General features: G+C 41.1%; 2 pseudogenes; one reads left to right on the plus strand and one right to left on the minus strand.

Annotated features, from left to right (window-relative positions):
• Positions 1-8275: 8275 nt before the first annotated feature.
• On the minus strand, positions 8276-13470 carry LOC125606801 (annotated as a pseudogene).
• Positions 13471-19466: 5996 nt separating this feature from the next.
• LOC125606800 lies at positions 19467-24473 on the plus strand (annotated as a pseudogene).
• Positions 24474-26861: the final 2388 nt, after the last annotated feature.

The following is a 26861-nucleotide window of genomic DNA, read 5'->3' on the forward strand; positions in this document are numbered from 1 at the left end:
GGATCTCCTAAAGTCAAGCTTGAGGGGGAGTGTTGAACTGAAGAGAAGATAGAGCTTGTACAATAATAGGGCAAGCTCTAGAAGATGTCTAGAAGAGTTCAATCAAGCTTAAGAAGTGTTCTGAAGTAGTTATCTTGTGAAGTTAAGTCTAGGAAAGACTTAGACTGATCATGTGAAGGCTTTGGAGGAGTTAAAAAGAGAAGATGGAAGTGTGGTGCAAAGATAGGGCGTTCAGTACGGCCTTGTACGGTCTAGGGTGAATCATGAAGGTGTTTGGGATCAGTCAAGAAAGAGATAAGGCAATGTGCATAGTTAGGGATAGTGGTACGGACAGGAGGTCCGTACCATCAACCGTACGGCCACTCTACACGCCCAAGTCATCCGGTTCAGCCCAAGTCATCCGGTTCAGCCCAAATCAAGATGTGCAATGTGAGGGCGGTTCACTCTAATTCTATCCTTTCCTATAGTGACCGTTAGAGTGTGAGAGGGAAAGGGAATATACCAAAGGGATCAGAGTGAGCTGTATGTGCAAGCTGGAAAGGTAAAGGTGCTTTACCTTTACAGCAAGACCAATCTCCTCCCTTCATTCAAATGAAGCAATCTGAGCTCTCCATTCAGTCCAAAGTCGCCAGCTATCACCAGAACATCAAAGACCACTCTTCTCTCATCCTTACCATCCATTCTATCTTTTAATTACAGCCTTAGGATCTAGGTTTGTGATATGAGCTGTGTAAAGGCATATATAAGCCTCTTATGATCATTTTGTAAACCCTTAAGCTGAGAGAGTCTCTCTTCTTCATAAACTTGTTCTTGGTTCTTATTCTTTGGTTACTAAGTCTCTTAATCTTGTTACTAAGTCTCTCTCTAATCTCCCATACACGTTCCTAGTCTCTCAGTCTCTCCCATACTCTCTTTGATTCTCTTAAACTCATTTCTATTCTTCATACTTCATCATACAACAATCTCTCATCTGTTCTTACATCACTCAAGTACTGGTACTCTGAAAACCTCATACTTACAAAGTGATTCATCCTGGTTTGATTGGAACGACAAAGAAGTTGTCCTATTCCCAAACTGGGAAACTGGAATCACCTGATTAGAAAGTGGGATAACTCATTCATCCCAACTCCTATGAGATTAATTCAACTTCCTGGTGATTCTCCAACACTTTATGTATCCAAATCAAGCTTCTTACAAAGTGATTCATCCTGGTTTGATTTGAACGACGAAGAAGCTGTCCTATTCCCAAACTGGGAAACTGGAATCACCTGATTAGAAAGTGGGATAACTTCTTCATCCCAACTCCTATGAGATTTATTCAACTTCCTGGTGATTCTCCAACACTTTATGTATCCACCAAATCAAGCTTCTTACAGAGTGATTCATCATGGTTTGATTGGAACGACGAAGAAGCTGTCCTATTCCCAAACTGGGAAACTGGAATCACCTAATTTGAAAGTGGGATAACTCTTTCATCCCAACTCCTATGAGATTAATTCAACTTCCTGGTGATTCTCCACCACTTTATGATTCCAAATCAAGCTTCTTACAAAGTGATTCATCCTGGTGTTATTGGAACGACGAAGAAGCTGTCCTATTCCCAAACAGGGAAACTGGAATCACCTGATTAGAAGGTGGGATAACTTCTTCATCCCAACTCCTATGAGATTTATTCAACTTCCTGGTGATTCTCCAACACTTTATGTATCCAAATCAAGCTTCTTACAAAGTGATTCATCCTGGTTTGATTTGAACGACGAAGAAGCTGTCCTATTCCCAAACTGGGAAACTGGAATCACCTGATTAGAAAGTGGGATAACTTCTTTATCCCAACTCCTATGAGATTTATTCAACTTCCTGGTGATTCTCCAACACTTTATGTATCCACCAAATCAAGCTTCTTACAGAGTGATTCATCATGGTTTGATTGGAACGACGAAGAAGTTGTCCTATTCCCAAACTGGGAAACTGGAATCACCTAATTAGAAAGTGGGATAACTTCTTCATCCCAACTCCTATGAGATTAATTCAACTTCCTGGTGATTCTCCACCACTTTATGTATCCAAATCAAGCTTCTTACAAAGTGATTCATCCTGGTTTGATTGGAACGACGAAGAAGCTGTCCTATTCCCAAACTGGGAAACTGGAATCACCTGATTAGAAAGTGGGATAACTTCTTCATCTCAACTCCTATGAGATTAATTCAACTTCCTGGTGATTCTCCACCACTTTATGTATCCAAATCAAGCTTCTTACAAAGTGATTCATCCTGGTTTGATTGGAACGACGAAGAAGCTGTCCTATTCTCAAACTGGGAAACTGGAATCACCTGATTTGAAAGTGGGATAACTCATTCATCCCAACTCCTATGAGATTTATTCAACTTCCTGGTGATTCTCCAACACTTTATGTATCCAAATCAAGCTTTTTACAGAGTGATTCATCCTGGTTTGATTGGAACGACGAAGAAGCTGTTCTATTCCCAAACTGGAAAACTGGAATCATCTGATTAGAAAGTGGGATAACTCATTCATCCCAACTCCTATGGTATTTATTCAACTTCCTGGTGTTTCTCCAATATTTTATGTATCCAAATCAAGATCCTTACAAAGTGATTCATCCTGGTTTGATTGGAACAACAAAGAAGTTGTCCTATTCCCAAACTGGGAAACTGGAATCACCTGATTAGAAAGTGGGATAACTCATTCATGACTCCTATGAGATTAATTCAACTTCCTGGTGATTCTCCAACACTTTATGTATCCAAATAAAGCTTCTTACAAAGTGATTCATCCTGGTTTGATTTGAACGACGAAGAAGCTGTCCTATTCCCGAACTGGGAAACTGGAATCACATGATTAGAAAGTGGGATAACTTCTTTATCCCAACTCCTATGAGATTTATTCAACTTCCTGGTGATTCTCCAACACTTAATGTATCCACCAAATCAAGCTTCTTACAGAGTGATTCATCCTGGTTTGATTGGAACGACAAAGAAGCTGTCCTATTCCCAAACTGGAAAACTGGAATCACCTAATTTGAAAGTGGGATAACTCTTTCATCCCAACTCCTATGAGATTAATTCAACTTCCTGGTGATTCTTATCACTTTTAGTGATGTTTAGAGTAATCTGAGTATTTAGGAAAGATTAGAAGAGATTTAGAGAAGATTAAAGTATGAAATGAGATTAAGAGTCTAAAGTGAGAACTAGAGAGAGACTAAGAGAGACTCATAACTTGCTTTATCTTATTAATGATGAGGTTACAATATATATAGAGAGATCAGATACAAGGGTTTCCATTTGATCACTATTCTAAGCATGTGTAGTCAAAGGAAGAGGCTCCTCATTTCAAACTCAGCCAATAAGAGAGTTGGCGTGTGTGAGGCATCTTGGACTGAGATGCTTTGCCTTTCCAGCCTGTCACAGCCTGTCAAGGCTCTCCATCTTATCCACAACCTTATCTTAACCTCAGCGCACACTCCTCTCTTCCTGGTAAGTTTCCCTTAACCCATTTCACTCCCAAGTAACTCCTTTCACTACGGTAACTTCCTTTTAACCCTTTTTACCACAGTAACTAATATTTACTGTGGTAACTTTCTTCACCCAAGTAACTTCAACCCTCCATAGCTACTCCTCATCTCAACACTCCCCCTCAAGCTTAGCTTTGTGAAAGTCTAAGCTTGGACAGCCATGAGATCTTCCTCATTAAAAACCTCACTAAGGAAAACCCATTGGGACAAAACCTTAATGAGGGAAAAAGAGTAAAGATCTCACAGCTAAGGGGATCAGCTCCTTCTCTTCCCAAGATCTATGAGTCCCAATCTAATGTGAATGGACTCCATAGTCTTTTGTCTTGCAGCCTTGGTGAACACATCAGCCAACTGATCTTCACTTCTCGTATAGCAAGGTAAGATCACTCCAAGCACAATCATCTGTCTCACCTTGTGGCAATCAACCTCAATGTGCTTGGTTCTCTCATGGAACACCGAGTTGGATGCAATGTGAATGGCAGCTTGATTGTCACAATGCATTGTCATTGGAGTGGCTTGATCAATCTCCAAGTGCTTCAAGATGCCTTTGATCCACACCAACTCGTTTGTGAGCTTCAGCATGGCTCTATACTCAGCTTCAGCACTTGAACATGACACCACCTTTTGCTTCTTGCTCTTCCAACTCACCAAGTTGCCTCCAATGAATGTGCAATAGCCGGTAGTTGATCTTCTGTCAGCTCTATCTCCTGCCCAATCAGCATCACAATAGCCCACCACTTCTGAGCTTCCATTGCATCCCATCCAAACCCCTTGATCCGGCGAGCCATTTAGATACATCAGCAGCCTCTCCACCATACGCCAATGATGTTCCTTGGGAAGCTGCATGTGTTGACTCACCTGATTCACAGCAAAGCATATATCAGGTCTTGTGATGGTAAGATAAATCAATTTGCCAACAAGTTTTCTATAGAGTTTAGGATCATGAAATGGCTTGCTGTCTTCAATCTCCCCCTCTCTTGGTACTTTGTAGCCATCCTCCATTGGCATCCTTGCTGTCTTGCCTCCATAAGCACCTGCATCTTTCAAAATATCAAGTGTATACTTTCTTTGGGACATGAACAAACCTTCCTTGGATCTACAAATCTCAATTCCAAGGAAGTATTTCATTTATCCCAAGTCTTTGATTTCAAACATAGTCTTTAGAAACTCCTTGGTTGCTTTGATACCTTCCTTATCACTTCCTGTGATAATGATATCATCCACATACACAAGGAGAGCAACCATACCTGAGGGTGTCGTGAGTGTAAAGAGAGTGTGATCCAGTTCTGACTTCTTGAAGCCTCGGCCGTTCAAAGTTGTGCTCAACTTGTTATACCAAGCTCTTGGTGATTGCTTCAACCCATAAATAGCTTTCTTTAGCCTCAGAACATTCCCTCTCTTCACTAGATGTTCCAGGCCTGATGGAGGATACATATAGACTTCATCCTCAAGTTCTCCTTGTAGAAATGCATTCTTTACATCCATTTGCCACAATCCCCATCCAAGGTTCACAGCCAAGCTTAAAACAATCCTAATGGTGTGTAGCTTGGCCACTGGTGCAAATGTTTCAATGTAATCCTCTCCATATGTCTGAGTGAACCCTCTTGCTACTAGTCTAGTCTTCTTCCTCTCAATCGACCCATCAGCCTTGTACTTGATTGTAAAGATCCATCTACTAGACACAGCTTTCTTCCCTTTTGGTAGTTCACTCTCATACCATGTATCATTCTTTATCATAGCTCCTGCCTCAGCTCCTACTGATTCCTTCCATTCCTTATCCTCCATTGCCTCTTCATAGCTTCTTGGAATGTGATTCTCATCCAAGTTTACCATGAATGCGCAATGTGCTTCTGGATATTGAGCAAAAGAACACACGGCCTGAGTAGGATGCTTCACAGCTTGGGCATTGTAGTACACTCTTGTGTTTACCCAACTGGAAGGATCCTTTCTCAGCCTTGTACTTCTTCTCAATACTGGCCCTTCTTGCGCCATCTCTTGTTCTTCTTCTTGTGGCAGCACACTTGTTTCAGATCTTTCTTCTCCTAGCTGACTTGCTTCAGCTCCCTCTTCCCTTAGCTGACTCTCTTCAGCACCTTCTTCTTGATCATTTGATTCCACAGCTTGATCATGAGAGCCAGAACTCTCTTCTCTACTTGTCTCTTCACGGTTTGGAGTTCTTGTTTCATTCCCCCCCTCATGCTCAAGGTTGGAAGTCTGATGATCCGGGACTGGAGTAGTACTTCCCCCCCCCCCCTTGATGTCCTTGATTCATGTTGATTCCAAGCCCTTCTAGGATAATCCTCAAGGTTTCAGCTCTATCAGAGGTAAGATCCTTCAAGTCTTCTTGAATCTGTTCCTCATAATATCCTTTCTCTTCAACAAACTTCACTTCTCTAGATACTAACACTCTCCTTGTGTTAGGATCATAGCACTTGTATCCTTTCTGACTTGATGAGTATCCAATGAACATTGCCTTTGAACTCTTAGCTTCTAGCTTGTTTCTTATCTCTCCAGGCACCATCACAAAACACAAACACCCAAAGATCTTCATATGCTCGAGAGAAGGCTTGTACTGATTCAGTACCTCAAATGGTGATTGTCCTTGAAGGATCAGAGTTGGTGTCCTGTTGATGAGATAACACGCCGTAGCAACAGCATCACTCCAAAACTTCTTAGGCACATTGGATTGAAACATCATGGACCTGGCTACTTCCATCAAATGCCTGTTCTTCCTCTCAGCCACACCATTCTGTTGTGGTGTATAGGGACAGCTTGTCTGATGAAGAATTCCATGCTGAGCTAGGTGTAGCTTGAATGCTTGTCCCGTGTACTCTCCTCCATTATCTGACCTGAAAATCTTTATCTTGGCATTGTAATGGTTAGTCACATAGGATTGAAAGTTTTTAAATGCATCAAGTACCCTATCTTTGGTTGGAATTAAGGTTAACCAGGTGTATTTGGATTTTTCATCAATGAAAGTTACATAATACTTATGGTTTTCTCTAGATAAGCAAGGTGCAGTCCAAACATCAGAATGAATAAGATCAAAACACTTTTCATAAACAGTAGTAGACTTGGTAAAGACAGTTCTACAATGCTTGCCTAAAATACAAGCTTCACACTCATTATTCTCAAAGGAAACACCTGGCAACATCAGTTTTAAAGCCTTATTATGAGGGTGTCCTAATCTAGCATGCCACAATGCATTCTTACTTAAACTAGAACCAGAAACAGAAGTAAACGAGCAGCTATAACTAGAAACAGGAGCAAGATCTTCAAGCAGATATAGTTCTCCTTTAGTTACTCCCTTTCCAATCATCTTGCTGCTTTTAATATCCTGAAACTTCACATCATTAGGACTGAATATAACATTGCATTGGAGATCAGTTGCACATTTCTTAACAGATAGCAAATTTGAAGTGAATTCAGGCATGTAAAAGGCTTTAGTTTCTTTATTAAACAGTTTAAGACTTCCTATGCCTCTAATTGGTATTCTATCTCCATTAGCTATCATCACATTTCCCTTCATTGGTACAATGTTCTTAATCAAGCTAGTATCACTTATCATATGATGAGATGCACCAGAGTCAACTACTAATGGCTTAATGCTATGATTACTAGCCATATGCGCAAGGATACTAGATGGTTTGAATGCAAGATCATTTCTAGCAAGGTTTGCAATCCTAGATTGATTTACCATGTCTATCAAGTTCTCATGCATCCTATCAATTCTAGTTAGATCCTCATGATTCTCTATAGCCCTAGCACCAAAAGAGTACCCAAAGGTGTTACCATTCTCCTTGAATAGCTTGATGAGGGCATCAAGATCAGATCTCCTTAGATACTCCTGATCATTGTTCCCACAGTTGCTTGGTGCTCCAGTGTAGGCTACAAGAGACTTCCCATCATCTCCTTCACGCCCATCTATCTCCTTTCCTTTGCTTGTACCAGCTCCACTCGTTCCATCTGATGCATTAGCCCTTGCCTCACGGTCCTTCATGAACTTTGCCGGCTTGAGGTGTGGGTGAAGGATCCAGCATTGGTAATGAGATCCTAGGACCCTTCTCTGGATGGTTTGGATAGATCCTTGCATAAACGAATCAAAGACTCAAGTTTATCAAGGCTGTGGATCGAATGGTGACACAAGAGGCTGCGGAAAGGCTCCTTGATACTCCTAGGCTTAGATCGGATATGACACACCTTTCTAAAGCCCTTGGGCGTTGGATATTACACACCAACAGACTGGATACTACACACCAGACACTCTCTTAACTCGTGAAAGCAAGGGAGAAGAAAACACAAAGGTTTAAGTGAAAGAAAACTTGATAGATGCTAGGGTTGCCGTCACACACATATATATAGTGAAAGGCTTGGAACAGGCTCCAAGCATTTCGAAATTAAAGGAACAGGCTCCTCCAATTAATGTAGAAACAAAGACATAACTTAGATAGAGTTTTCGAAAATAAAAGACATAAGTACTTAGAAATAAAAGATAACATAAGGTTCTTCATGTGGTTTGGTCCGAGAGTATCAACTAGGTGATAAGATAGCAAGACTATGGCCTCGTTAAAAACCTATCATTGCAAAACCCAATGGGACAAAAACAATGATAGGAAAAGAGCACACATAGCTTGCTAGCCTAGATGATACTCAGCTTGATGGTAAGATGGCTTGAATGGTGATAAGTGTATCTTGAAGTATCAAGCTTCCTCCAAGACATTCTTCTTGCTCCAAGGACTTCCTGATTAGTCCTCCAATAGCTTCTTTGAGTTTCCTAGCTCTGGCTCGAGTTATGGGACCTTTAGGAATGGTTAAGACCTCATCTTCTTCAGCTGGTTCATCTCTAAACTCTCCATCTCTATCTCCATCAGCTGGCTGGTCCATGATCATATCATCCCCTCCCTCTTGAAAAGGATTTGACCTCAAATCAGGTTCATCTGCAATAAAAGGGATCAAGTCAGTAACATTGAAGCTATTACTCACATCATACTTACCTTGGAGATCAATCTTGTAGGCATTGTTGCTGATCTTCTTTGTGATCTCAAAAGGTCCATCAATTCTCGGCATAAGCTTTGACTTCCTCTCATTAGGAAACCTCTCTTTTCTCAAATGAACCCAAACTTTGTCACCCTCTTTAAAGACCATCTCACGCCTTCCTTTGTTGGCATGCTTGACATACTGCTTAGTTTTCTCTTCAATGTTGAGCCTAGCTTGCTCGTGGAGTTGTTTCACCATCTCTGCCTTCTTTTTGCCATCCAAACTGACCCTTTCACACTCAGGTAAAGGAATTAAATCCAAAGGAGAGGTGGGATTGAACCCATAAACAATTTCAAAGGGTGAAAACTTAGAAGCAGAATGCACAGCATGATTATATGCAAATTCACAATGTGGCAGATAGTCTTCCCAAGATTTCAGATTCTTTTTAATGAATGCACGCAAGAGTGTTCCTAGAGTTCTATTAACTACTTCAGTCTGTCCATCAGTTTGCGGATGACAAGTAGTGGAGAACAACAACTTAGTGCCTAGCTTAGACCAAAGAGTTTTCCAAAAATAACTAAGAAACTTAGTATCTCTATCAGAAACTATGGTCCTAGGCATGCCATGTAAACGCACAATCTCCTTAAAGAACAGATTAGCTACATGTAATGCATCATCAGTTTTGTGACATGCTATAAAATGTGCCATTTTTGAGAACCTGTCAACAACAACAAAGATAGAATCCTTCCCAGTCCTAGTTCTAGGCAATCCAACAATGAAATCCATAGATATGTCATTCCAAGGATGATAAGGAATAGGGAGAGGAGTATACAAACCGTGAGACTGAACCTTAGACTTAGCTTGCTTGCAAGTTGCACATCTCTCACATAGTTTCTCCACATCACTTTTCATCCGAGGCCAAAAGAAATGATCCTGCAAGGTTTTAAGAGTCTTTGCAATACCAAAGTGACCCATGAGACTCCCTCCATGTGATTCCCTAACAAACAAATCTCTCAAAGAGCAATTAGGCACACACAGTCTATTATCATAAAAGAGGAATCCATCATGTCTAAAATAATGTCCAGCAGCAAATTTCTCACAAGAGTTATAAGCTTCTTTAAAATCTGGATCAGATTCATACATATCTTTAATCTGCTCAAAACCTAACAGCTTAGCATCAAGAGTGTTTAAGAGAACATACCTTCGGAGAGTGCATCAGCAACTATATTTTCTTTACCTTGTTTGTACTTGATGACATAAGGAAAGGTTTCAATGAATTCTACCCATCTGGCGTGTCTCTTGCTGAGCTTGTTCTGTCCTTTAAGTACTTGAGAGACTCATGATCAGTGTGTATCACAAACTCCTTGGGCCACAAGTAATGCTGCCAAGTCTGCAAAGCTCTCACCAAGGCATACAGTTCCTTATCATAAGTTGCATAGTTGAGAGTGGCGCCTCCAAGTTTCTCACTGAAATAAGCTATGGGTCTCTTCTCCTGCATAAGAACAGCACCAATTCCAATTCCTGAAGCATCACATTCAATTTCAAAAGTTTTATTGAAATCAGGAAGTATAAGAAGAGGGGCATTAGTAAGCTTCTCTTTTAGGCATTGAAAGGCAAGTTCTTGTGCTTCTCCCCATTTGAATCCAACTTCTTTCTTGATCACCTCAGTCAATGGAGCTGCTATGGTGCTAAAGTCTTTCACAAACCGTCGGTAGAAGCCAGCAAGTCCATGGAAGCTTCGCACTTCACTTATGGTTTTAGGAATCGGCCATTCTTGAATTGCTCTCACCTTCTCCTGATCCACCTTTACTCCATCTGCACTCACAACAAAGCCTAGGAAGACCAAGTTATCCGTACAAAAAGTGCATTTCTTAAGATTAGCAAACAGTTTTTCTTTTCTCAACACATCAAGAACAGACTTAAGATGATCTATATGCTCTTCTAGGTTCTTACTGTAAACAAGGATATCATCAAAGTATACTACCACAAACAAGCCTATGAAAGATCTAAGCACATGGTTCATCAATCTCATAAAAGTGCTAGGAGCATTGGTTAATCCAAAAGGCATGACTAACCACTCATACAACCCATGCTTAGTCTTAAAGGCTGTTTTCCACTCATCTCCCTCTTTCATTCTTATTTGATGATATCCACTCTTCAAATCTATCTTAGAAAAGACACTAGAACCATGCAATTCATCAAGCATATCATCTAATCTAGGAATAGGGTGGCGATACTTCACTGTTATATTGTTGATTGCTCTACAATCAACACACATGCGCCAGCTCCCATCTTTCTTAGGCACAAGGAGCACAGGCACAGCACATGGGCTCATACTCTCACGGATATGGCCTTTCTCCATCAGTTCCTCAACCTGTCTTTGTAGCTCCTTGGTTTCCACAGGATTAGTTCTGTATGCTGGTCTGTTGGGAAGAGTAGCTCCTGGTACAAAATCAATCTGATGCTCAATCCCTCGAATAGGTGGCAAACCTATGGGATTATCTTCTGGAAATACATCCTGGTATTCCTGTAAAAGAGCTGACATCTCACTCGGATACACCGGTGTACAATCAGTTAGAGACAAAAGAGATTCTTTAAAAATAAATAAGAGAACCGATTGATGAGAATAAAGAGATCTTTTGATTTCACTAGCTTTAGCATAGAAGTTGTGTTGCTTATCTGGTTTGAGATCAATCTCTTTCTTTTTCTGAAGCTGAAGCTGATCTTCATGCACTTCTTTAGGAGTTAGAGGTACCAAGACAGTTCGCTTGCCGTTGAACTCAAAAGAATGTTTGTTGGTGAAGCCATCATGGATGACACGCCTATCAAACTGCCAAGGCCTTCCCAGTAGTATGTGGCTGGCTTCCATGGGTATCACATCACAGAGAATGTCATCTTCATACCTCCCAATGGACAAGGGTATAGAAACCTGAGTAGATACCCTCATCTCGCCCTCTTCATTAAGCCACTGCAGCCGGTAAGGTTTAGGATGCTTTTGAGCTTTCAAACCAAGCTTCTTCACCATTGTCTCACTAGCAACATTAACACAGCTTCCACCGTCGATGATCAGGCTGCAGACCTTTCCTTGCACCAGACAACGTGTGTAGAACAAGTTCTCTCTTTGTTCTTGCTCCTCAGTTTTGTTTTGCAAACTGAGAGTTCTTCTTGCAACCAAAGTCTACCTTGAACTGGTTCCTCCTCATACTCAGCTTCTGATAGTTCTTGATCAGTCCTTAGTTTCTCATCTTCAGATTCAAACTCTCCATTCTCCAGAAGAATCATAACTCTCTTGTTAGTACACTCATTAGCATAGTGCCCACGCCCTTGGCACTTAAAACACTTCACATCTCTTGCACGCGAGCTTGTAGCTTCCACTTTACCCTTATCTTTGTTGTAGATGCTACTAGACTTAGATTCTTCTTTTGGCTGTGGCTTGCTCTCCTTTTGATAGCTTGGTTTATCTTCTTTAGAGGTCTGGTATCTACTGGAACCATAGCTGCCACGCGCATAACTTCTTCTCTTAACTTGCTGCTCCACCAAGATAGCTTTGTGTAGCATCTCCTCTATCTCCAAGTAGTGTTGCATCTCCACTCTATCTTGTATCTCACGGTTGAGTCCACCAAGAAAACGTGCCATAGTAGCTTCACTGTCCTCAGATACACAAGCTCTTAGCATAAGCAATTCCATCTCTTGAAAGTATTCCTCTACAGACTTTGTTCCTTGTGTGAGCAGTCTCAACTTTTGATGAAGATCACGGTGATAATGACTTGGTACAAACCTCTTGCGCATCACAGCTTTCATCTCTGCCCATGTTTCAATGGGGAATTCACCATTGCGCCTCTTGTTTGTAACCAACTGATCCCACCAGCTCAATGCATAATCATTGAACTCGGTAGCAGCTACTTGAATCTTCTTAGTCTCTGAGTAATGCTGACAGTTGAAAAACGAGTTCGATCTTCTTCTCCCACTCAAGATAGGCATCTGGATCAGCTTTACCATGGAAAGGAGGGATCTTAAGCTTGAATCCTGATAGCTCATTGCGTCTATGCATTCGGCCCTCATGATCATGTCGAGATCTCCTACTGCTATGTCTCGAACCGGAGCTATGGCTACTTCTCTCATAGAAGTTATCAGTTTCTTCTGATCCAGCATGCTCACGCTGACCTTGTCTGTTTCTTCTTTGCTCACGTCTCTGGCCAGATGCTTGTCCTTGCCCATCATTTGGTCTCTGATCATACTTCTCTTCCAGCAACTTCACCATCGCGTCCATTACTTGTTTGGTGATTGCTTCTTGTAACATTTTGTTCCTTCTCATAAAAGTTTCATCGTCCTCCTCAGATCCCATTGCTTCCTGACAGATACAAGATTCGAACCAGTAAGTAGTTCAAAGGAATTGACACACAACAAGGATTCAATTAAGGAAACAGAGAGATTTAAACAAGGCGGCAATCAATACTTGAACAACACGCAACGATTTGAATTCTTGTTCTCTCACTAAATGGGTACAATCACAGATCGGATTCAACGGATGATGAAATGAGATTAACAACTCCTGATCTATGATTCTAACAACAGATCGAGTCACACAAGCACAAGAAACTTTTGGATCAAGCAAAACGATAACGTAATCGACAAGAATGTGAAAGGTTTTTATTTTAAACTTGATCGAAATTCTTAGATCTAGCAATATGATACACGAAACAATCAGATCTAACAATCCTGATAATGAAACAAACAGATCAAGTGAGAATAAACACACAAGAACCGAATGATCAAAGATATGAAACGATAAAGAGTAGATCTTATGAACAAACAAAAGAGAAATCGAAACTCCCCTTCCAGAGTGCTCTGATACCACTTAATGAGATCCTAGGACCCTTCTCTGGATGGTTTGGATAGATCCTTGCATAAACGAATCAAAGACTCAAGTTTATCAAGGCTGTGGATCGAATGGTGACACAAGAGGCTGCGGAAAGGCTCCTTGATACTCCTAGGCTTAGATCGGATATGACACACCTTTCTAAAGCCCTTGGGCGTTGGATATTACACACCAACAGACTGGATACTACACACCAGACACTCTCTTAACTCGTGAAAGCAAGGGAGAAGAAAACACAAAGGTTTAAGTGAAAGAAAACTTGATAGATGCTAGGGTTGCCGTCACACACATATATATAGTGAAAGGCTTGGAACAGGCTCCAAGCATTTCGAAATTAAAGGAACAGGCTCCTCCAATTAATGTAGAAACAAAGGCATAACTTAGATAGAGTTTTCGAAAATAAAAGACATAAGTACTTAGAAATAAAAGATAACATAAGGTTCTTCATGTGGCTTGGTCCGAGAGTATCAACTAGGTGATAAGATAGCAAGACTATGGCCTCATTAAAAACCTATCATTGCAAAACCCAATGGGACAAAAACAATGATAGGAAAAGAGCACACATAGCTTGCTAGCCTAGATGATACTCAGCTTGATGGTAAGATGGCTTGAATGGTGATAAGTGTATCTTGAAGTATCAAGCTTCCTCCAAGACATTCTTCTTTCTCCAAGGACTTCCTAATTAGTCCTCCAATAGCTTCTTTGAGTTTCCTAGCTCTGGCTCGAGTTATGGGACCTTTAGGAATGGTTAAGACCTCATCTTCTTCAGCTGGTTCATCTCTAAACTCTCCATCTCTATCTCCATCAGCTGGCTGGTCCATGATCGATCGTATCAATTGGCTCTTCTTGTGGCCATGCTTCTTGCAGTGATCACAGTTCCCATTGAACCTCCTCTCCTCAAACTTCCCATGCGCAGCAGCCTTGTTTGCTTGTGGAGCTTCACTCCCCTCCTCTTGAGTTGCTTGACTTGCAAGGGAAAGGTCTCCTTTCTTTGCAAACAGCCCAATGGAGCCTTGCTCCTTCTGAATCCGCGCACACACATCCTCAAGGTCAGGTAGAGTGTCCTCCCTAAGCAGGTGTTGGATGAGACCGTTGTAAGCCGGGTTCAGCGTGAGGAGTAACCCAAAGACCTTGTCTTGCTCTCTCCTCTTGTTAAGCTCATCAGCATCCATTGTGCTTGGCCTAAGCATCTCCATCTCGGACCAGAGACTCCTGAATCTCCCTAGATGCTTGGTGAACTCCATGTCTTCTTGTGCAAGGTTGTTGATGGCTTGCTTCACTTCAAACACTCGGCTTAGGTTTGACGTGTTGCCATACACCTTCTTCAAAGTATCCCACAGCTCTTTAGCAGACTCACAGTAGCTGTATGCATCCAGAATAGCCGGCTCAAGGGACGCATGAAGCACAGACATCACCAGCATGTCCTCTTGATGCCACTTCTCTTCCGCCTTGCTTGCAGCCTCACCATCATCCTCTCCTTGAGTGATGAGTTTTGGAGCTTCTCCGGGGGTGATGTGCTTCCACAGCCCCTTGCTTCCCACCGTGGTTCTCACCATCCGAGACCACACCAAGTAGTTGGTTCCCTTGAAACACACAGCTACCTTCATGTTCATGTTCATCCCACTCTCCATGTTGACTGATGAACTCTCTAAGCTTCAGAAACTTTATCTTGAGTTGAATGACTTGTAGAAACCTTCACAGCCTCGACCTTCAACCCACACAGCTTCAGATGACACACCACAACCAGTCTTGAACTTGAAAAGTACCCAGAAACTCTCAAACACACAAGAACACACAAGAGTTTCTTCAAAGCTTCAACCTTGAGGCTTCAAAGAATCTCACACGACCTCAGGCTCTCACTAACCTGGCTCTGATACCATATCACTTTTAGTGATGTTTAGAGTAATCTGAGTATTTAGGAAAGATTAGAAGAGATTTAGAGAAGATTAAAGTATGAAATGAGATTAAGAGTCTAAAGTGAGAACTAGAGAGAGACTAAGAGAGACTCATAACTTGCTTAATCTTATTAATGATGAGGTTACAATATATATAGAGAGATCAGATACAAGGGTTTCCATTTGATCACTATTCTAAGCATGTGTAGTCAAAGGAAGAGGCTCCTCATTTCAAACTCAGCCAATAAGAGAGTGGGCGTGTGTGAGGCATCTTGGACTGAGATGCTTTGCCTTTCCAGCCTGTCACAGCCTGTCAAGGCTCTCCATCTTATCCACAACCTTATCTTAACCTCAGCGCACACTCCTCTCTTCCTGGTAAGTTTCCCTTAACCCATTTCACTCCCAAGTAACTCCTTTCACTAAGGTAACTTCCTTTTAACCCTTTTTACTACAGTAACTAATATTTACTGTGGTAACTTTCTTCACCCAAGTAACTTAAACCCTCCATAGCTACTCCTCATCTCAAAAATTCTCCACCACTTTATGATTCCAAATCAAGCTTCTTACAAAGTGATTCATCCTGGTGTTATTGGAACGACGAAGAAGATGTCCTATTCCCAAACAAGGAAACTGGAATCACCTGATTAGAAGGTGGGATAACTTCTTCATCCCAACTCCTATGAGATTTATTCAACTTCCTGGTGATTCTCCAACACTTTATGTATCCAAATCAAGCTTCTTACAAAGTGATTCATCCTGGTTTGATTGGAACGCCGAAGAAGCTGTCCTATTCCCAAACTGGGAAACTGGAATCACCTGATTAGAAAGTGGGATAACTTCTTTATCCCAACTCCTATGAGATTTATTCAACTTCCTGGTGATTCTCCAACACTTTATGTATCCAAATCAAGCTTCTTACAGAGTGATTCATCTTGGTTTGATTGGAACGACGAAGAAGCTGTCCTATTCCCAAACTGGGAAACTGGAATCACCTGATTAGAAAGTGGGATAACTCTTTCATCCCAACTCCTATGAGATTAATTCAACTTCCTGGTGATTCTCCAACACTTTATGTATCCAAATCAAGCTTCTTACAAAGTGATTCATCCTGGTTTGATTGGAACGCCGAAGAAGCTGTCATATTCCCAAACTGGGAAACTGGAATCACCTGATTAGAAAGTGGGATAACTTCTTCATCCCAACTCCTATGAGATTTATTCAACTTCCTGGTGTTTCTCCAACACTTTATGTATCCAAATCAAGCTTCTTACAAAGTGATTCATCCTGGTTTGATTGGAACGACAAAGAAGCTGTCCTATTCCCAAACTGGGAAACTGGAATCACCTGATTAGAAAGTGGGATAACTCATTCATCCCAACTCCTATGAGATTAATTCAACTTCCTGGTGATTTTCCAACACTTTATGTATCCAAATCAAGCTTATTACAAAGTGATTCATGCTGGTTTGATTTGAACGACGAAGAAGCTGTCCTATTCCCAAACTGGGAAACTGGAATCACCTGATTAGAAAGTGGGATAACTTCTTCATCCCAACTCCTATAAGATTTATTCAACTTCCTAGTGATTCTCCAACACTTTATGTATCCAAATCAAGCTTCTTACAGAGTGATTCATCCTGGTTTGATTGGAACGACGAAGAAGCTGTCCTATTCCCAAACTGGGAAACTGGAATCACCTGATTTGAAAGTGAGATAACACATTCATCCCAACTCCTATGAGAATAATTCAACTTCCTGATGATTCTCCAACACTTTATGTATCCAAATCAAGCTTCTTACAGAGTGATTCACCCGGGTTTGATTGGAACGACGAAGAAGCTGTCCTATTCCCAAACTAGGAAACTGGAATCACCTGATTAGAAAGTGGGATAACTTCTTCATCCCAACTCCTATGAGATTAATTCAACTTCCTGGTGATTCTCCACCACTTTATGATTCCAAATCAAGATTCTTACAAAGTGATTCATCCTGGTGTTATTGGAACGACGAAGAAGCTGTCCTATTCCCCAACTGGGAAACTGGAATCACCTGATTAGAAAGTGGGATAACTTCTTCATCCCAACTCCTATGAGATTTATTCAACTTCCTGGTGATTCTCCAACACTTTATGTATCCAAATCAAGCTTCTTACAAAGTGATTCATCCTGGTTTGATTTGAACGACGAAGAAGCTGTCCTATTCCCAAACTGGGAAACTGGAATCACCTGATTAGAAAGTGGGATAACTTCTTCATCCCAACTCCTATGAGATTTATTCAACTTCCTGGTGATTCTCCAACACTTTATGTATCCAAATCAAGCTTCTTACAGAGTGATTCATCCTGGTTTGATTGGAACGACGAAGAAGCTGTCCTATTCCCAAACTGGGAAACTGGAATCACCTGATTTGAAAGTGGGATAACTCATTCATCCCAACTCCTATGAGATTAATTCAACTTCCTGGTGATTCTCCACCACTTTATGTATCCAAATCAAGCTTCTTACAAAGTGATTCATCCTGGTTTGATTGGAACGACAAAGAAGCTGTCCTATTCCCAAACTGGGAAACTAGAATCACCTGATTTGAAAGTGAGATAACACATTCATCCCAACTCCTATGAGATTAATTCAACTTCCTGGTGATTCTCCAACACTTTATGTATCCAAATCAAGCTTCTTACAAGGTTATTCATCCTGGTTTGATTTGAACGACGAAGAAGCTGTCCTATTCCCAAACTGGGAAACTGGAATCACCTGATTAGAAAGTGGGATAACTCATTCATCCCAACTCCTATGAGATTAATTCAACTTCCTGGTGATTCTCCAACACTTTATGTATCCAAATCAAGCTTCTTACAAGGTTATTCATCCTGGTTTGATTTGAACGACGAAGAAGCTGTCCTATTCCCAAACTGGGAAACTGGAATCACCTGATTAGAAAGTGGGATAACTTCTTCATCCCAACTTCTATGAGATTTATTCAACTTCCTGGTGATTCTCCAACACTTTATGTATCCAAATCAAGCTTCTTACAGAGTGATTCATCCTGGTTTGATTGGAACAACGAAGAAGCTGTCCTATTCCCAAACTAGGAAACTGGAATCACCTGATTTGAAAGTGGGATAACTCATTCATCCCAACTCCTATGAGATTAATTCAACTTCCTGGTGATTCTCCACCACTTTATGTATCCAAATCAAGCTTCTTACAAAGTGATACATCCTGGTTTGATTGGAACGACGAAGAAGCTGTCCTATTCCCAAACTGGGAAACTGGAATCACCAGATTTGAAAGTGGGATAACTGATATGATCATGGACCAGCCAGCTGATGGAGATAGAGATGGAGAGTTTAGAGATGAACCAGCTGAAGAAGATGAGGTCTTAACCATTCCTAAAGGTCCCATAACTCGAGCCAGAGCTAGGAAACTCAAAGAAGCTATTGGAGGACTAATCAGGAAGTCCTTGGAGAAAGAAGAATGTCTTGGAGGAAGCTTGATACTTCAAGATACACTTATCACCATTCAAGCCATCTTACCATCAAGCTGAGTATCATCTAGGCTAGCAAGCTATGTGTGCTCTTTTCCTATCATTGTTTTTGTCCCATTGGGTTTTGCCATGATAGGTTTTTAACGAGGCCATAGTCTTGCTATCTTATCACCTAGTTGATACTCTCGGACCAAGCCACATGAAGAACTTTATGTTATCTTTTATTTCTAAGTACTTATGTCTTTTATTTTCGAAAACTCTATCTAAGTTATGCCTTTGTTTCTACATTAATTGGAGGAGCCTGTTCCTTTAATTTCGAAATGCTTGGAGCCTGTTCCAAGCCGTTCACTATATATATGTGTGTGACGGCAACCCTAGGATCTATCAAGTTTTCTTTCACTTAAACCTTTGTGTTTTCTTCTCCCTTGCTTTCACGAGTTAAGAGAGTGTCTGGTGTGTAGTATCCAGTCTGTTGGTGTGTAATATCCAACGCCCAAGGGCTTTAGAAAGGTGTGTCATATCCGATCTAAGCCTAGGAGTATCAAGGAGCCTTTCCGCAGCCTCTTGTGTCACCATTCGATCCACAGCCTTGATAAACTTGAGTCTTTGATTCGTTTATGCAAGGATCTATCCAAACCATCCAGAGAAGGGTCCTAGGATATCATTAAGTGGTATCAGAGCACTCTGGAAGGGGAGTTTCGATTTCTCTTTTGTTTGTTCATAAGATCTACTCTTTATCGTTTCATATCTTTGATCATTCGGTTCTTGTGTGTTTATTCTCACTTGATCTGTTTGTTTCATTATCAGGATTGTTAGATCTGATTGTTTCGTGTATCATATTGCTAGATCTAAGAATTTCGATCAAGTTTAAATAAAAAACATTTCACATTCTTGTCGATTACGTTATCGTTTTGCTTGATCCAAAAGTTTCTTGTGCTTGTGTGACTCGATCTGTTGTTAGAATCATAGATCAGGAGTTGTTAATCTCATTTCATCATCCGTTGAATCCGATCTGTGATTGTACCCATTTAGTGAGAGAACAAGAATTCAAATCGTTGTGTGTTGTTCAAGTATTGATTGCCGCCTTGTTTAAATCTCTCTGTTTCCTTAATTGAATCCTTGTTGTGTGTCAATTCCTTTGAACTACTTACTGGTTCGAATCTTGTATCTGTCAGGAAGCAATGGGATCTGAGGAGGACGATGAAACTTTTATGAGAAGGAACAAAATGTTACAAGAAGCAATCACCAAACAAGTAATGGACGCGATGGTGAAGTTGCTGGAAGAGAAGTATGATCAGAGACCAAATGATGGGCAAGGACAAGCATCTGGCCAGAGACGTGAGCAAAGAAGAAACAGACAAGGTCAGCGTGAGCATGCTGGATCAGAAGAAACTGATAACTTCTATGAGAGAAGTAGCCATAGCTCCGGTTCGAGACATAGCAGTAGGAGATCTCGACATGATCATGAGGGCCGAAGGCATAGACGCAATGAGCTATCAGGATTGAAGCTTAAGATCCCTCCTTTCCATGGTAAAGCTGATCCAGATGCCTATCTTGAGTGGGAGAAGAAGATCGAACTCGTTTTCAACTGTCAGCATTACTCAGAGACTAAGAAGATTCAAGTAGCTGCTACCGAGTTCAATGATTATGCATTGAGCTGGTGGGATCAGTTGGTTACAAAAAAAAGGCGCAATGGTGAATTCCCCATTGAAACATGGGCAGAGATGAAAGCTGTGATGCGCAAGAGGTTTGTACCAAGTCATTATCACCGTGATCTTCATCAAAAGTTGAGACTGCTCACACAAGGAACAAAGTCTGTAGAGGAATACTTTCAAGAGATGGAATTGCTTATGCTAAGAGCTTGTGTATCTGAGGACAGTGAAGCTACTATGGCACGTTTTCTTGGTGGACTCAACCGTGAGATACAAGATAGAGTGGAGATGCAATACTACTTGGAGATAGAGGAGATGCTACACAAAGCTATCTTGGTGGAGCAGCAAGTTAAGAGAAGAAGTTATGCGCGTGGCAGCTATGGTTCCAGTAGATACCAGACCTCTAAAGAAGATAAACCAAGCTATCAAAAGGAGAGCAAGCCACAGCCAAAAGAAGGGTAAAGTGGAAGCTACAAGCTCGCGTGCAAGAGATGTAAAGTGTTTTAAGTGCCAAGGGCGTGGGCACTATGCTAATGAGTGTACTAACAAGAGAGTTATGATTCTTCTGGAGAATGGAGAGTTTGAATCTGAAGATGAGAAACTAAGGACTGATCAAGAACTATCAGAAGCTGAGTATGAGGAGGAACCAGTTCAAGGTAGACTTTTGGTTGCAAGAAGAACTCTCAGTTTGCAAAACAAAACTGAGGAGCAAGAACAAAGAGAGAACTTGTTCTACACACGTTGTCTGGTGCAAGGAAAGGTCTGCAGCCTGATCATCGACGGTGGAAGCTGTGTTAATGTTGCTAGTGAGACAATGGTGAAGAAGCTTGGTTTGAAAGCTCAAAAGCATCCTAAACCTTACCGGCTGCAGTGGCTTAATGAAGAGGGCGAGATGAGGGTATCTACTCAGGTTTCTATACCCTTGTCCATTGGGAGGTATGAAGATGACATTCTCTGTGATGTGATACCCATGGAAGCCAGCCACATACTACTGGGAAGGCCTTGGCAGTTTGATAGGCGTGTCATCCATGATGGCTTCACCAACAAACATTCTTTTGAGTTCAACGGCAAGCGAACTGTCTTGGTACCTCTAACTCCTAAAGAAGTGCATGAAGATCAGCTTCAACTTCAGAAAAAGAAAGAGATTGATCTCAAACCAGATAAGCAACACAACTTTTATGCTAAAGCTAGTGAAATCAAAAGATCTCTTTATTCTCATCAATCGGTTCTCTTATTTATTTTTAAAGAATCTCTTTTGTCTCTAACCAATTGTACACCGGTGTATCCGAGTGAGATGTCAGCTCTTTTACAGGAATACCAGGATGTATTTCCAGAAGATAATCCCATTGGTTTGCCACCTATTCGTGGGATTGAGCATCAGATTGATTTTGTACCAGGAGCTACTCTTCCCAACAGACCAGCATACAGAACTAACCCTGTGGAAACCAAGGAGCTACAAAGACAGGTTGAGGAACTGATGGAGAAAGGCCATATCCGTGAGAGTATGAGCCCATGTGCTGTGCCTGTGCTCCTTGTGCCTAAGAAAGATGGGAGCTGGCGCATGTGTGTTGATTGTAGAGCAATCAACAATATAACAGTGAAGTATCGCCACCCTATTCCTAGATTAGATGATATGCTTGATGAATTGCATGGTTCTAGTGTCTTTTCTAAGATAGATTTGAAGAGTGGATATCATCAAATAAGAATGAAAGAGGGAGATGAGTGGAAAACAGCCTTTAAGACTAAGCATGGGTTGTATGAGTGGTTAGTCATGCCTTTTGGATTAACCAATGCTCCTAGCACTTTTATGAGATTGATGAACCATGTGCTTAGATCTTTCATAGGCTTGTTTGTGGTAGTATACTTTGATGATATCCTTGTTTACAGTAAGAACCTAGAAGAGCATATAGATCATCTTAAGTCTGTTCTTGATGTGTTGAGAAAAGAAAAACTGTTTGCTAATCTTAAGAAATGCACTTTTTGTACGGATAACTTGGTCTTCCTAGGCTTTGTTGTGAGTGCAGATGGAGTAAAGGTGGATCAGGAGAAGGTGAGAGCAATTCAAGAATGGCCGATTCCTAAAACCATAAGTGAAGTGCGAAGCTTCCATGGACTAGCTGGCTTCTACCGACGGTTTGTGAAAGACTTTAGCACCATAGCAGCTCCATTGACTGAGGTGATCAAGAAAGAAGTTGGATTCAAATGGGGAGAAGCACAAGAACTTGCCTTTCAATGCCTAAAAGAGAAGCTTACTAATGCCCCTCTTCTTATACTTCCTGATTTCAATAAAACTTTTGAAATTGAATGTGATGCTTCAGGAATTGGAATTGGTGCTGTTCTTATGCAGGAGAAGAGACCCATAGCTTATTTCAGTGAGAAACTTGGAGGCGCAACTCTCAACTATGCCACTTATGATAAGGAACTGTATGCTTGGTGAGGGCTTTGCAGACTTGGCAGCATTACCTATGGCCCAAGGAGTTTGTCATTCACACTGATCATGAGTCTCTCAAGTACCTTAAAGGCCAGAACAAACTCAGCAAGAGGCACGCCAGATGGGTAGAATTCATTGAAACCTTTCCTTATGTGATCAAGTACAAACAAGGTAAGGAAAATATAGTTGCTGATGCACTCTCCAGAAGGTATGTTCTCTTAAACACTCTTGATGCTAAGCTGTTAGGTTTTGAGCAGATTAAAGATATGTATGAAGCTGATCCAGATTTTAAAGAAGCTTATAACTCTTGTGAGAAATTTGCTGCTGGACATTATTTTAGACATGATGGATTCCTCTTTTATGATAATAGACTGTGTGTGCCTAATTGCTCTTTGAGAGATTTGTTTGTTAGGGAATCACATGGAGGGAGTCTCATGGGTCACTTTGGTATTGCAAAGACTCTTAAAACCTTGCAGGATCATTTCTTTTGGCCTCGGATGAAAAGTGATGTGGAGAAACTATGTGAGAGATGTGGAGAAACTATGTGAGAGATGTGCAACTTGCAAGCAAGCTAAGTCTAAGGTTCAGTCTCACGGTTTGTATACTCCTCTCCCTATTCCTTATCATCCTTGGAATGACATATCTATGGATTTCATTGTTGGATTGCCTAGAACTAGGACTGGGAAGGATTCTATCTTTGTTGTTGTTGACAGGTTCTCAAAAATGGCACATTTTATAGCATGTCACAAAACTGATGATGCATTACATGTAGCTAATCTGTTCTTTAAGGAGATTGTGCGTTTACATGGCATGCCTAGGACCATAGTTTCTGATAGAGATACTAAGTTTCTTAGTTATTTTTGGAAAACTCTTTGGTCTAAGCTAGGCACTAAGTTGTTGTTCTCCACTACTTGTCATCCGCAAACTGATGGACAGACTGAAGTAGTTAATAGAACTCTAGGAACACTCTTGCGTGCATTCATTAAAAAGAATCTGAAATCTTGGGAAGACTATCTGCCACATTGTGAATTTGCATATAATCATGCTGTGCATTCTGCTTCTAAGTTTTCACCCTTTGAAATTGTTTATGGGTTCAATCCCACCTCTCCTTTGGATTTAATTCCTTTACCTGAGTGTGAAAGGGTCAGTTTGGATGGCAAAAAGAAGGCAGAGATGGTGAAACAACTCCACGAGCAAGCTAGGCTCAACATTGAAGAGAAAACTAAGCAGTATGTCAAGCATGCCAACAAAGGAAGGCGTGAGATGGTCTTTAAAGAGGGTGACAAAGTTTGGGTTCATTTGAGAAAAGAGAGTTTCCTAATGAGAGGAAGTCAAAGCTTATGCCGAGAATTGATGGACCTTTTGAGATCACAAAGAAGATCAGCAACAATGCCTACAAGATTGATCTCCAAGGTAAGTATGATGTGAGTAATAGCTTCAATGTTACTGACTTGATCCCTTTTATTGCAGATGAACCTGATTTGAGGTCAAATCCTTTTCAAGAGGGAGGGGATGGAGAGTTTAGAGATGAACCAGCTGAAGAAGATGAGGTCTTAACCATTCCTAAAGGTCCCATAACTCGAGCCAGAGCTAGGAAACTCAAAGAAGCTATTGGAGGACTAATCAGGAAGTCCTTGGAGAAAGAAGAATGTCTTGGAGGAAGCTTGATACTTCAAGATACACTTATCACCATTCAAGCCATCTTACCATCAAGCTGAGTATCATCTAGGCTAGCAAGCTATGTGTGCTCTTTTCCTATCATTGTTTTTGTCCCATTGGGTTTTGCAATGATAGGTTTTTAACGAGGCCATAGTCTTGCTATCTTATCACCTAGTTGATACTCTCGGACCAAGCCACATGAAGAACCTTATGTTATCTTTTATTTCTAAGTACTTATGTCTTTTATTTTCGAAAACTCTATCTAAGTTATGCCTTTGTTTCTACATTAATTGGAGGAGCCTGTTCCTTTAATTTCGAAATGCTTGGAGCCTGTTCCAAGCCTTTCACTATATATATGTGTGTGACGGCAACCCTAGCATCTATCAAGTTTTCTTTCACTTAAACCTTTGTGTTTTCTTCTCCCTTGCTTTCACGAGTTAAGAGAGTGTCTGGTGTGTAGTATCCAGTCTGTTGGTGTGTAATATCCAACGCCCAAGGGCTTTAGAAAGGTGTGTCATATCCGATCTAAGCCTAGGAGTATCAAGGAGCCTTTCCGCAGCCTCTTGTGTCACCATTCGATCCACAGCCTTGATAAACTTGAGTCTTTGATTCGTTTATGCAAGGATCTATCCAAACCATCCAGAGAAGGGTCCTAGGATCTCATTAAGTGGTATCAGAGCACTCTGGAAGGGGAGTTTCGATTTCTCTTTTGTTTGTTCATAAGATCTACTCTTTATCGTTTCATATCTTTGATCATTCGGTTCTTGTGTGTTTATTCTCACTTGATCTGTTTGTTTCATTATCAGGATTGTTAGATCTGATTGTTTCGTGTATCATATTGCTAGATCTAAGAATTTCGATCAAGTTTAAAATAAAAACCTTTCACATTCTTGTCGATTACGTTATCGTTTTGCTTGATCCAAAAGTTTCTTGTGCTTGTGTGACTCGATCTGTTGTTAGAATCATAGATCAGGAGTTGTTAATCTCATTTTATCATCCGTTGAATCCGATCTGTGATTGTACCCATTTAGTGAGAGAACAAGAATTCAAATCGTTGCGTGTTGTTCAAGTATTGATTGCCGCCTTGTTTAAATCTCTTTGTTTCCTTATTTGAATCCTTGTTGTGTGTCAATTCCTTTGAACTACTTACTGGATCGAATCTTGTGTCTGTCAGGAAGCAATGGGATCTGAGGAGGACGATGAAACTTTTATGAGAAGGAACAAAATGTTACAAGAAGCAATCACCAAACAAGTAATGGACGCGATGGTGAAGTTGCTGGAAGAGAAGTATGATCAGAGACCAAATGATGGGCAAGGACAAGCATCTGGCCAGAGACGTGAGCAAAGAAGAAACAGACAAGGTCAGCGTGAGCATGCTGGATCAGAAGAAACTGATAACTTCTATGAGAGAAGTAGCCATAGCTCCGGTTCGAGACATAGCAGTAGGAGATCTCGACATGATCATGAGGGCCGAAGGCATAGACGCAATGAGCTATCAGGATTGAAGCTTAAGATCCCTCCTTTCCATGGTAAAGCTGATCCAGATGCCTATCTTGAGTGGGAGAAGAAGATCGAACTCGTTTTCAACTGTCAGCATTACTCAGAGACTAAGAAGATTCAAGTAGCTGCTACCGAGTTCAATGATTATGCATTGAGCTGGTGGGATCAGTTGGTTACAAACAAAAGGCGCAATGGTGAATTCCCCATTGAAACATGGGCAGAGATGAAAGCTGTGATGCGCAAGAGGTTTGTACCAAGTCATTATCACCGTGATCTTCATCAAAAGTTGAGACTGCTCACACAAGGAACAAAGTCTGTAGAGGAATACTTTCAAGAGATGGAATTGCTTATGCTAAGAGCTTGTGTATCTGAGGACAGTGAAGCTACTATGGCACGTTTTCTTGGTGGACTCAACCGTGAGATACAAGATAGAGTGGAGATGCAACACTACTTGGAGATAGAGGAGATGCTACACAAAGCTATCTTGGTGGAGCAGCAAGTTAAGAGAAGAAGTTATGCGCGTGGCAGCTATGGTTCCAGTAGATACCAGACCTCTAAAGAAGATAAACCAAGCTATCAAAAGGAGAGCAAGCCACAGCCAAAAGAAGAATCTAAGTCAAGTAGCATCTACAACAAGGATAAGGGTAAAGTGGAAGCTACAAGCTCGCGTGCAAGAGATGTAAAGTGTTTTAAGTGCCAAGGGCGTGGGCACTATGCTAATGAGTGTACTAACAAGAGAGTTATGATTCTTCTGGAGAATGGAGAGTTTGAATCTGAAGATGAGAAACTAAGGACTGATCAAGACTATCAGAAGCTGAGTATGAGGAGGAACCAGTTCAAGGTAGACTGTT

The sequence above is a fragment of the Brassica napus genome, unplaced genomic scaffold (genome assembly GCF_020379485.1).
Source record: "Brassica napus cultivar Da-Ae unplaced genomic scaffold, Da-Ae ScsIHWf_977;HRSCAF=1377, whole genome shotgun sequence".
Taxonomy (NCBI): Eukaryota; Viridiplantae; Streptophyta; class Magnoliopsida; order Brassicales; family Brassicaceae; genus Brassica; species Brassica napus.